This window comes from Bidens hawaiensis, unplaced genomic scaffold (genome assembly GCF_021521415.1).
Source record: "Bidens hawaiensis isolate Kalapana, Puna unplaced genomic scaffold, B.hawaiensis_p1.1 tig00044300_1, whole genome shotgun sequence".
NCBI lineage: Eukaryota > Viridiplantae > Streptophyta > Magnoliopsida > Asterales > Asteraceae > Bidens > Bidens hawaiensis.
In genome coordinates, this window is record NW_027505888.1 from 60,290 (window position 1) to 73,314 (window position 13,025).

General features: G+C 33.7%; 2 pseudogenes across 1 annotated transcript; one reads left to right on the forward strand and one right to left on the reverse strand.

Moving 5' to 3' along the window:
* Positions 1-1,542: 1,542 nt before the first annotated feature.
* On the forward strand, positions 1,543-11,206 carry LOC143615781 (cytochrome P450 704C1-like; annotated as a pseudogene). Its single transcript, XR_013150537.1, has 8 exons — positions 1,543-1,844; positions 4,229-4,283; positions 6,717-6,932; positions 7,023-7,312; positions 9,365-9,386; positions 9,467-9,780; positions 10,665-10,868; positions 11,012-11,206. The product of XR_013150537.1 is annotated as a cytochrome P450 704C1-like (transcript).
* On the reverse strand, positions 3,807-4,874 carry LOC143615782 (uncharacterized; annotated as a pseudogene).
* Positions 11,207-13,025: the final 1,819 nt, after the last annotated feature.

Sequence of the window (13,025 nt, forward strand, 5' to 3'; positions counted from 1 at the left end):
CCAACAACTAACCATCACACATCAATATGTTCAAGAGGCAACAATATATTGGTATATTTTCAAGTTGTCTATATATTGTTTATTCTTTTTTTTCTCTCTCATTTTTGTTGTTTGTTGTTCTTTACCAAACGGAGCCATTTGGGATGGGCGAGGTCTATTGCATTTAGTCCAAATAATGAGTGGTTCTATATTGATTCTACATATCAAACGATTAAGGTAATTATTATCATTATATATTTACATATAATCATAATAATAACTGTATATTATTATTATTCACAATAAGTTATAATAGAATATAATGCTTACATCAAAAACTAAAATAAGATAATTATTTTAGTTCTTGATAAAAAGTAAATATAGAAATTATAAACAAAATACAATAAGAGATTTTAGTGTACAATAGTTTTCCTGTAACTATATGCCCCATAAGTATAATTTTAGAAATCTCAAGAAGGTAGCACACCTTAAACTTAAATTCATGTTGTTATCACAATTCTTTGCATAATTATTATTTCTATGCATGTTAGTTATTGCTTCATATGCAGTAGGTTACAATCCTAATTTTGAGAGATCAATTATTTAGGTCTTTATGCAGTTAGTTGACATTTATGGTGCCAATAGTTTTAAAATTAAATAGTTGTGCTAATATATCTGCTGGTACGTTTAGCACTTTAGCCTAACCAGTAACCCTGGTTGTTTTACTCCAATTATTATCTTAAAATAGTTTAGGAAAATACTATTCGTTTAACCTTTGTCCAGCTTCCACACCCCTTTGTGTGCTCTTGCTGTTAGATTATGGAGCATGATTAAAAACAAGAAAGAGAAGAAAAAAAAAAGGACTCGTTTAAGCTTGAATTTGCTGTTAGATTATGGAGTATGATTTAAAAAATAAAAAAAAAAGCAATTTAAGGCTTGAACTTGTGACCTATCACATGTAAAATCAAAAGCTTACCACTAAACCAGAAATATGGATTCCATTTGCTAATTTTTATGGGGTCTTTTAAAAATTAAATTTAATGCTTCTAAGAAATTTTTAATAAACATTAGAGTCCCAGGACCCCGGTCCTTTCTATGTGAGCGTGTCAAGATTTGACCACATACCCTTTTTACCTTAGTGTCCATTTCTTTTCTTTTTTTTTACTGGCTAATTAATTTTACACTCATATGATTGAGCCCTTAACATTTTATTTTATATCTTTTTAATTATCTTACCACTACCACCCCACCGAAATAGAAACACAACCTTTTTACCTTAAAACAAAACTCACAACTCAATACCCCTGACCAAGAAGAGGCACCTCTATCCAACCTCAGCCTCTCAAAAAAATAATCTCTTCATTTACAATATATTATTTACTTTTACAGAATATAGAATCATATTAGGGAATATATTATTTACCATAATCACATTAATCTTTTAAAAGAACACACCCAAATCGCCTAGTTTGACTCTTTGAGACTTTCAATTATGCATCAAAACCAGTATAAAAGGAAGCATCACCCCTGACTTATTTCATAAGAACACATTCCCTTTCCTTTATGGCAGCTTTCATATATTTACTCTCAAATCCAATACTCATAGCAGTAATTACAGCTTCACTTCTTGTCCTTTTCCGTTATATCTACAAACAACCACAACAACATGGGAAGAAGTATCATCCAACTGGCGGAACTGTGTTCCATCTTTTCATCAACTTCAACAAGTTACACCATTACATGACTCATCTCGCCGAAAAATACAAAACTTACAGAATATATAGCCCTATTCACGGTGAGGTTTATACAACCGATCCTGCGAATGTGGAGTATATCCTCAAGACCAATTTCCAAAATTATGGCAGGTAAGATTTTATCTTGTTATAAGTTTGTTGAACAAACTAAAATTGTGTAAAAATATTATGGGTATACTTGGCAAAAATAGCTGATGGCAGGAAGCTGGTGGCTGGTAGCTGTAGCTTTTAATAAAATGTATAAAATGATCAAAATGGACATAACTAAAAAACATAATGGTAAACGTAATCACACACACACACACACATATATGTGTGTGTGTGTGTATGTATGTATGTATAAGGCTTTTCTCAAATAAATAAAGCATGGTTATTTTCTATTAAATAAAACATAGTCATTGGCAAACAATCGAGAATAAAATATAATATAATTAAAACATTATTGTCGTGCATTCCATATCAAAGTAGCAATATTGTTGCGAACATATTTCATCTCATTCATTGTTCCTTCAAATAGATCGCTGGTGCTTGTGTCATGGTTACTAACATCATGAAGTTCATCTCGTGGTATGTAGTTTGGATGTTGCTCCATTGTAGTAAACATGATATCTTCTTGAGAATTACGTATATAGTTATGCAATGCAAATGTAGCCATGATAACATCAATTTGTGTTTGCACGCTATACTTGGGCATTGTACCAAGTATCTTAAATCGTTTCTTCAAAATTCCAAATGACCTCTCAATATAACTTCGTAAAGATGAATGTGATCGGTTGAAAGCTTCTTGCATATTATTCGGGGGCTCTCTTTGAAATTGAGATTGATGGTATCTTGTCTTAGAATAAGAAATAAGGTACCCTTTTCTGCCTAGATATCCTTTATCAACCAAATAATATCTACCTGATAAAGGAATTGAAAAACAAAAGACGTTGGAATTTATTAAAAGTAACATGAAACAGTTCCAAATACATGTGTAAAAAGTTATAAATATTACCTTCAGGTGGGTGTGGGAAGTTGAATTTACTATCTTGGGTCGCGTTAATGAAAACACGTGTGTCATGTGCTGAACCCTCCCATCCGATCGATACGAATGTGAAACACATATCAAAATCACATGTTGCCATTACGTTGAAAGTTGGTACCCCTTTTCTACCAATATAAGGTAGTTGTTGACTCTCTGGGATGCAGGCCCCTATGTGTGTACCATCAATACATCTGATACAATCCTAAATATAATTTGAAATTAGTTAAATAACAAAGTACACAAGCATAAATGACATTAATCAATTTAATACCTTGAAATACGGCATGTATCTTTTGTCGTTCAATATTTGAGGTGGTACAAATTGAAAAGTTGGATCTTTTGGTCTTATAATGTCACATGCTAGACCTTGAAAACCTTTATCTCTACCAGCTATTGCCTCTAGAACTTCATGAAATGCTCTACTAATAGTCTCCCTAGAACGTTGAAAACGCTCCCCAACATCCCTGTTAGATAATCCCAATGCCAATGTATACAGAAATATCCCCACCTTCTCACAAGATGACATTCTATCACTCGACTGCAATCCATAGTTTGATTCAAGCTCTCTACATAATTTCATAAACACGTTTGGATGCATTCTGAATGCATTTACACATCGTATAGGATTGCCATTTAAAACTTCCATTATCCAAGCCTGCCCCGTTTGTGATGATGTCATGCATGGTTCCTTGTATGTAGCAACTAGATCAATTGTATAAGTTGAATCCAACAAAAAGTTATAACAATGTAATTTGTGCTTCTTCTTGCTTGTTTCATTATCCATAATAACCCTGATAATAAATTCAATATCAATAAATTCAATATCAGCTTAATATATAAACACGTAAATAGCTAAAACATAAAAGCATATATAGCTTAACATATAAAGACATAAATAGTATTCTCGAATAAATATAAATTAAAATGAAAATATATCATATAACTTCCATAGTCATGGCACTAAAACATCAAGGTAAAAAAACAATAAGTCAATTCAAAAGCAGTAAAGTTCAAATAAATAGAAACAATAATGCATTCATAACATGTCCTCAAAGAAAACTTTAGTCGGTGAGCCTTTGCTTTCGTTGCAGCCACGCTAACCTACTATCATCATGTCGCATGTTTATAAACATTTCTCTTTTAACGGGATCTTCAAATAAATCCTTTGCAAAGAACCACAACTCCTCATCTTCTCTCATTAATCCTGCATCTACCATCTGGTTAAGCACACCTATAGCAGCTTCAATACTAAACTTAGTACTTTGACTAAGTTTGGAAGAATATGATTCTAATATTTCTAGAGCACGTTGTTGATTCATGTTACTTTGAGTTAAATGGTCTTTAAGCATTGAAGCTCCCAATGAGTCTCTCCCTTTACGTTTCATCTTAACTGGTTTAGGCTTAGTGTTTACTTTGGTAGGCTTCTCAAAATTTTTTGCTACCTCACTTGGGCTTGATGTTGATGCATTAGGTTGACGTACTTCATTAATCCAGTCACCGAAGAAATTATTTTCTTGAGTTTCCAAGTTTTCTAGATTAGAAGGTATATCGTTGTATACTTGATAATCGTTTGCATTATCACTTCCGTCAACATTGTCATCCTCAAGGTTCTCAACATGCACCTCACTGAATGTATTTGGATCCATAGAGGGTGCCACACAATTTTGCCCACTAGTAACTGCATCTCCAAATAACTGATCCCACTATTCTTGTAGTTATATAGAGGGTTGATTATTTTGAATTGCTAGAACTTTCTGGTTTTCCTACAAAATATATGGTGAATTGTTAGTAATCATTATTGGAATATTATACGGTATTTAAATGTTAAATGAGTTATATTATGTCACCTTAATTTTTCTTTTCCACCATTCATCGGAACAATTAAGTTGTCTGGTACTTTCATTCCAACCTAGACCAGTTTCTCCGTTCTTAAGTGATTTCCAAAGGTTGTACTCTTTTCTCATACCGTCATACTTGTTCTTTAGAGCTTCGTCACTAATGAATTTGTGATTTATAACCTTTTCAAATTCCGGCTGAAGAGAAACCCATTTGAATGAGGAAGTTCGACCATGCTTCGTTATATATTTGTTTAAGAACCGACAGAATTCTAATACCATTTATTTTGTCCAATTTTCTCTTTTCCCTTTCTCTTTTTTAGAATCCATCTATCAGCCATGAATACATATATACACAATTGCAAAATCAGTCAAGTAGCTAGACTACTAGCTATCTATCCATAAACATATTATAGACCAGAGAGAGGTAGAGAATAAGAGAAAGAGAGACAGTTTGGAATGAATTAATATATGTGGTGTAGAAAGGTTAAGGAAAGTTGTAGGGGTAGTGAAGGAATCTTTATATGAACAAGAACAAGCCTCTCTGTTACTTGCCTTGATGTTTGTATACTGTCATGCTACTTTCACTATCTTAGTGCTCATAATTGAAGTCTTTTTATACACCTGTAATTATCTACTCGAGTGTATTTGATATGAAATCATCAATTGAATACACATGATATTCTACAATTTGTATGGAATATATATAAATTAAAACATGTATTTTCTAAGTTAGGGTGAACTATCTTGGATAAGATATATATCATATAAAATGTACACAGCTCTCAAAGTCATATGATTAAAATTGGTTTTTGATTGAAATTGTCCTTATTTTGGTGATATAAAACACGTTATGACACATAGTTAGGGCCTAGGGGCCAACTTTGACAAGAATAGCATTAGGGGTGAGTTCGGTACTGTACTGGGACCGAAAATCCCGATCCCGAAAATCGCAAAATTCGGTACCGGTAAATGTTCGGTTTGGTATCGGTTCAGTACGGTACCGGGACGATACCGGTACCGTACCGTACCGTACCGGTTCCGAAAACTCAAAACTTTGGTTCCGAATCGGTACCGACGATACCAAATCAGTATAGATTTCAGTACCGGTACCAATCGATACCAATACCGATTTTGCCCATCCCTAAATAGCATCATTGAAACCATTCATTATGCTTTTAAATTCCAATATTCCATTACTTTAAAACAAGATAAAAAGGACGCAAAAGACTTGACCATTTTCGCATAGTAACTTCAAAGCCATTCAGAAACACTCAACACATCTCAAAACAAGACCTACATTACATCATCAGACCACCACCATATACAACCATCACGATCAGTTAACACACACTTGAAACAAAATTTACAAAATACCATATTACAGCAATATATCACGTTTCCTCATCTTACCCGAAAAGCAGCCGGGCCCCCATGAGAACAGTTTGGGTTTGCAGAGCGACACCCGGCACCCACCCCGACAACCTTAACAAACTTATGATGCATCTAATTAACATATTAACTAGACTAATATCAACAGATAATATGATCATATAAGAAAAGCTATTCATCAAACAAACAGATGTATTGAAATAGAAGTGTTAAGTAACCTAATTGATTTGCATCAAAATTAAGAAAGTTAGAAGCACTAAAATTAACAGAAACCACATGTTTATTATGCTATTAATTTTCACGAGTTAATATCTATAGGGTAAAATAGTAGGGCATGAAATTAAAAGCACAAGGGAGGAGATAAAGCAAACATGTTAAAAATTACCTGTGATTAATGGAGTTCGATGGATGATTACAATGGTTGTTGATAGGATTTAACCCTAGAAGCTTGCTGTTGTCGATGGATTTATCCTTGCTGTTGAGGATGAAGACGTTCGTTGTTGTTGTGGAGATGAAAAGGTTATTTAGGTAATATAAACCCTAGAAGCTTGTAGCTTTTTTTAAACGCTTCTACTCTGAGCGTTTCAAGATGGAGTTTTTTCTCTTAATATAAAAGCTTCAAGCCCATTGAACCAAACAAGGCTTTTTGTTGGGTAGGAGCTTTTTCTTAAAAGCTTGAAGCTTGAAGCCCCTAAAAGCTCCTAAAGGCTCATTGCCAAACATACCCTATAGGGACATTATACCCACAACCTTGCATCAGATCTACTTGGAGACGGAATATTCACAGTGGACGGGGACCAATGGCGAGAACAAAGGAAGGTATCGAGCCAAGAGTTTTCTATGAAAATCCTGAGGGATTTTAGCAGTGTAACATTTAGAAATAACACAATAAAACTCGGGAAGATACTGTCACAAGCAGCGGATAGCAACAAAATTATAGATATAAATGTAATGTCTAGTGACTTTTATCGCTAAAACATGATAATTTGTTTAATTAGTGCCGAACATAATTTTCATGATATGTGTGTATATATGCAGGACTTGTTCATGAAAGCAACGACGGATTCAATATTTAAAGTCGGTTTTGGAATCGATCTTGACAACTTGAGTGGCCGAAAAGAAGAAGGTGTTAGATTTAGCTGTGCATTTGATGCTGCAAACAACTTTACATACAAAAGATTTGTTGACCTATCGTGGAAGATCAAGAAGTTTTTTAATATTGGATTTGAAGCAGAGTTAAAGAAAGTTTGAAAATTATTGATGATTTTGTTTACAAGGTGATCCAGGTCAAGATTGAACAAATGCACAAGTCGAAAGATGAATCTTTGGTAAGCTTATATTATTCTTCTGATCATATACGTGGAGGTATATTTTTAGTGTTATATATACCCAAAAATCCCCAATCGCCACCATAAAACTTTGGTTAATCCCTCCAAACCCCAACATGAAAAGAAATCCAAGGTACTTCACTGATTTTGTCTGATCAGGTAAAAGGACAGAATTGACTTCATAACCGTTAAGGGACATGTGGTGGATAATATGGTTATAGTAATAGAACAAACTAATTACTAACGACATACTTGATAATAATCACAATTTGAATAATCTGGTTTTGTGACCATGGTTTGTGGCTGACCCTCCAAAGTCAAATTACAACTATTATACCAAAAAATTGACTTGAAGACTTGAATTTTATAACGTCCTTATTTCTAAATACGGAAAGAAATGAGTTTGACCTGAAAGCTCAAACTGCTGCTTGTTTCCTAATATGGTGCCACTTTTCTTTGTTCCTAACAATTCCTGTATGGCAGAGTTTTTTTTTACCAAAATGGAGTTGAGGGAAATTTTATTTACGTGATTTTAAAAGTATTTATCAAATTAGATTTTTTTCTCTTTCTTTGATTTAAATAGCATTTTATATTTTATTTCTTTTCATTTTTTTATTTAAATTACTATCTTTCACATTTTCATATCATGAAACAATATACGAAACGTGTTTATAAATCACTTTTGTAATATCTAATAATTTTTTAAATACTTTTAAATCAAACCATTTATGATTTTGGTTGCTCGGTGATATGATATTTTTAATTCATCTCTATAATATTTAATGATTCTATTCCATTTAATAAAACTCTAAAAAATAAAATAAACTATTTTTTTACTTCTTTGCAAACTCAATAAAAACAACAGAAACCATATTGCATCAAACAAATACTATGCCTATAAATATTAAGAGATACTTCTTTCTTTCACACACATACGTTTAATATGTTACGGTTCAGAATTCTGATAACTTTTTAAAAATAATTGAAACCACCTGCGATTCCATAACACGCAATTGAACTTGTATAATCAAAACCAGCGATTGAAAGTGAATCCAATCTGCGATTGAAAGTGATAAACGGATCGGAAGCTACTATTGGAATAATGGGCTTGGAAAAACTATTGAGTGTTTGAAACAATGATTTGGCTAAAGAAAGTGGAACATCAATTGGTTTCTTGAAGGAGGGGGCCATACATTTAATTATTTTAAATTAAAAACAAAGAAAGAGAAAAAAAACCTAATTTAGTAAATACTTTTAAAATCACCTATTTTAATAAATAAAATTTCCCTCAACCCTATTTTGGTAAAAAACTCCTGTATGGCATGCTACTCATTGTTTTTAAATACATTTAGAAAACATAATAATTCTTATGAATGGAGTAAATTAAATAATTCTTTTTAGACAATTCAAGGTTTAAGATCATAAATTAACATTTAAATAAAAACTTCAAAAAAAGAAACTAGTTGCGTAACATATTATAATTATTATGCGAGGCTAATTTTTTCAGCTTATCTTCCACCCATCGTATTCTTTTTCTTAATATATCGTTTTGTGTTTCATAAATATTCATTACTAAGTTATTTAATATAACTTTATTCAAAATGTAATACGTGACATAGAACTTTTACAAACTTACATTGTTATGTGATGACATGCGGCACTCTACTTTCTCTAATACTTTAGCAAAATAAGTTTTTAAATATATTTTAAAACCAAGTTTTTGAGTATTTAAAAACATTAAATATTTTACACACACTCGTGTATGTTTCTAAAACGCATACTACAACTATTTTAAGAAATTAAGTTTTTAAATGCTTGGTAGATGGGAAGTCTCATGCTCAAACTTGAAAAAATGCATAGTTTAATATTATTAGGGTAAAGTAGAGTAAACGCAACATTTGTCGTTCAAAAATATAGTAGAGAAAAAATTCTTTTGGGTACTAACTTTATTATTATTTTAGAATTTTGGAGTATCTTATCATATCTTTGCGTCAACGCGAGCCGGATATGTGATGATTATTTTATATGACGAAATTTTTTATACAATAAAAGCCGACGCCTATTTTCATAAAACGTGTTGGTCATGTTGATTCAGTGATTTACCTTTTATCAATTCAACCCTTAGTAATTTATTGAACTTGCGGCTCAAAAAAGAAGATATCCTATCAAGGTTTATTCAGGTTAATGCTAAAGATCCAAAGTACTTACGTGACATAATACTAAACTTTGTGCTTGCTGGTAAAGATCCTATAGCGATTAGCATGTCTTGGTTTATTTACATGCTTTGCAAACATCCTAAAGTTCAAGATAAGGTTGCAAAAGAAATCACAGAAACAATAATCGTTACCGATGAGATCAAAGATATTGAGGATTTCGCTGCTCGTGTGAGTGAAGGTGAACTTGACAAGATGCAATATCTTCAGGCAGCTTTGACTGAAACTATCAGACTATATCCTGCTTTGCCAGTGGTATGCATTCAGTTCTTGTATATACCATGTTTCATTTTTCAATTTTTCATTTTTTTTTGGGTTTCTAAGGGCAATTTTGAGTTAATATTATTTTTCATTCATTCACTTGTTTGATGATATGCTAACTAATTAAGTGAATCCTACAAGGCTACAATCAATACACCTCATGGCTAGACTAAAAAGTTTCATTTATTGTTAAAACTATTCATAGAAATTTAATTATTATAATGAAATATGGAATAAGTTATTATGATTATTTTTTAACGGAACACCCACTTTTGCTAAAACACTCATCAATACGCCCCGTATAGGGCTATACGGGGGGTTATAAAGGGGCCCAATATGCCTCAATACGCCTCGTATAGCTCTATATGGGACGTATTGGGAGGGTGTCTTTAGCAAAAATGGGGGTGTCTCTAGAAAACCCCTTTAACTATTTATGATAGTACATGGGTTGATTAAAGAAAAAAAAGGAATAGAAAATAATATATTAGGGTTGATTGATGAAATTATAAGGAAAGAATTCATGGGTTTGCTAGAAGATAAGAAATAAAAACATATGACAACTCGAAACCACACCTAGTCTGAAAATAATTTTTCAGTCACACCATTTAGCACAATTTTTGGAACGGCTTCTTTAAATAAAAAGTCATCAATGACCAACGGGATTTGATCCATCACCACTTGAAAAAAAAAACTAACAACACATGAATACCAGAATGCCCTTCAGTCATACCGTTTGACAGATAACTTTGACATATGGTGGATGATGTGCAATATAATGATATACAAACATTAACTACGTACACTCTTAAAGGGACATCTGAATTTATTTTTGTGTCAACAATTCCCTAACAATGTTGAGATACAAATGATGTATGTAGGATCCAAAAGTATGCTTTTCAGATGATGTTCTACCGGATAGTTGCAACGTGAATAAAGGGGATATGGTATCTTATCTACCATATGCTATGGGAAGGATGAAGTTTATTTGGGGTGATGATGCACTTGAATTCAAACCAGAAAGATGGTTTGATCAAGATGGCTGCTTCCGTCCAGAGAGCCCCTTCAAATTTACAGCTTTCCAGGTTATTATAATATATTGAGTATTTAAAAAAAATAGCTGTAATTTTTTTGGTCATGAATATTTTAAAATTACTTTATGTCTTTAACTAGTTATTAATTATATATTGTACTAATCAACCCTTTTACTTTTGTTGTTCACAAACAGGCTGGACCACGAACTTGTTTGGGCCGAGATTTCGCATATCGGCAGCTGAAGATAATCTCTTCAGTTTTGTTAGGTTACTTTGTGTTCAAGTTGGGTGATGAAAACAAAGTCGTAAGTTACAGAACCTCAATTAATATTCACGTTGATGGTCCATTGCAAGTGTATGTGTCCCGTAGATCTTTCCACAATTCTTAAATTACACAACGTATCTTTGGGATGCCGGATATATGCTCAGCAGAACATATATAGTCTAGTATATATATGCCAGCTAGTAAATTTGAACGTTTTCGTTGTAATAAAATAGTATGTAATAGTGTTGTAGCTATAGTATCTATGAATAAGCTAGTGTGTTTGAACGTTTTCGTTGTAATATAAATGTTGAAAACTTTTATGTTCTATGTATAGAAAAAAGAATAACATTCATATTAATCACATAGTGTCTGCTTTTGGCTAAGTGGTTAAACACAACTTGCATGATGTACTCATGATAGTCGAACATCATATCATTAAACTATTTACATTGTAGACATGTAGGCTAGTGCAGGTTTAAAAGGAGCTTTCAGTCCTCAAAATTATCCTCTCGAACTGCAAATTAGTTACGTGACCCAATCATTAAAAACTTGAATCAAGTCAACTTTCAACGAACTCAAAGACTAATTAAGTTGAAGCTTATTTAATAAACATGATAAAGTCCGAGCTCCAAGTTTTAAATACAACCATATTAGGGGTGTGCCAAATTAGGGACGTATATATGAAACTAAATATTAAACAATTAATCAGGGGTGTACCTTAAGTCTCTTTTCATTTTTTTTAGCAATATCATAAATAAAGGAAAATTCTCAAATGTCATATTTGACAACTGAAGAAACGTGGATCTACTCACTGGTAGCAGATCTACTTTCCTCGGGTGTGGTTACGATTCTTCACCGATGGTTTTTCTGGATCTGGGTTCTTTCACCTACAAAATGAACAGCGCCGTTAACTTACCCCTCAGAAAGGGACAGAAGGGTCCTCTTTGGGGTAACCCTCCGGCGTGAGAATAAGTATATGTAAGAGAAGATAATAATGTGAGAGTAAGGGAATCTGGAGAGTATTGCTTAATAGCTGAATACTGTATGATTGTGTGACTGTGTTTTTGTATGTCTTTCCTTGTGGAGTTGATGCTGTATTTATAGTGCTAGGGTTTCCACTGATTGAGCTGAGACCAAATTAGGGTTTTGTTAGCCTCCTCCAATAGATTTGCGCCACGTGTCCTTGGAGACACCTGGTGCTTTTTCATTGGTTATAATCACGTGGTAACCCATGAGTCATGCTGAGCAGTCCACCTTTCATTTAGCAGCTGTCAACATCAGCATATCCTTATTCCTTAAAAAGATGCCTTCTGGAAGGTTGTCTGACGTGCACAATCAAGGTTGCCCTAATCCTGATTTGGATAAGGACGAGGTTGATTATGTGCATGTGTGATATGCGCCCATCCTGAGGATGCGCGAGGTCTTCTCTTTATTCTCACGCGCAGATATTTCATGCGCAGATGTGATACGCACAAGCATGTAATACGCGTCACGCGCGGATGCCCCACGCGCAGCTGCGCCATGCGCAACTGTGATATGGGTGGGCATGTATGATGCGCGAGCATGTGATATGCGCCGCGCGCGGATGCGCCACGCACGATGTGATATGCATAAGCATATATGATGCGTGAGCATGTGATACGCGCGAGCATATGTGATGCATGAGCATATGTGATGCGTGAGCATATGTGATGCTTGAGCATATGTGATATGTGCAAGCATGTGATGCTTGAGCATATGCGATATGCGCTGTGCGCATAAGTTTTGGCTTTGTGCCTTGATAATATCTTTGATTTCTAATGTCTTGTATATATCTTGTGGGTTGACCCGCCCCGCTCGATGTTGAGGCGGGTACATACCTCTTCAAGCCCCCCCAGTCTAATGTGTGTCTTATCTCGCGCGAGCGCGGTAAGATAGATATTAGACTTACTGATTTGGTCTTT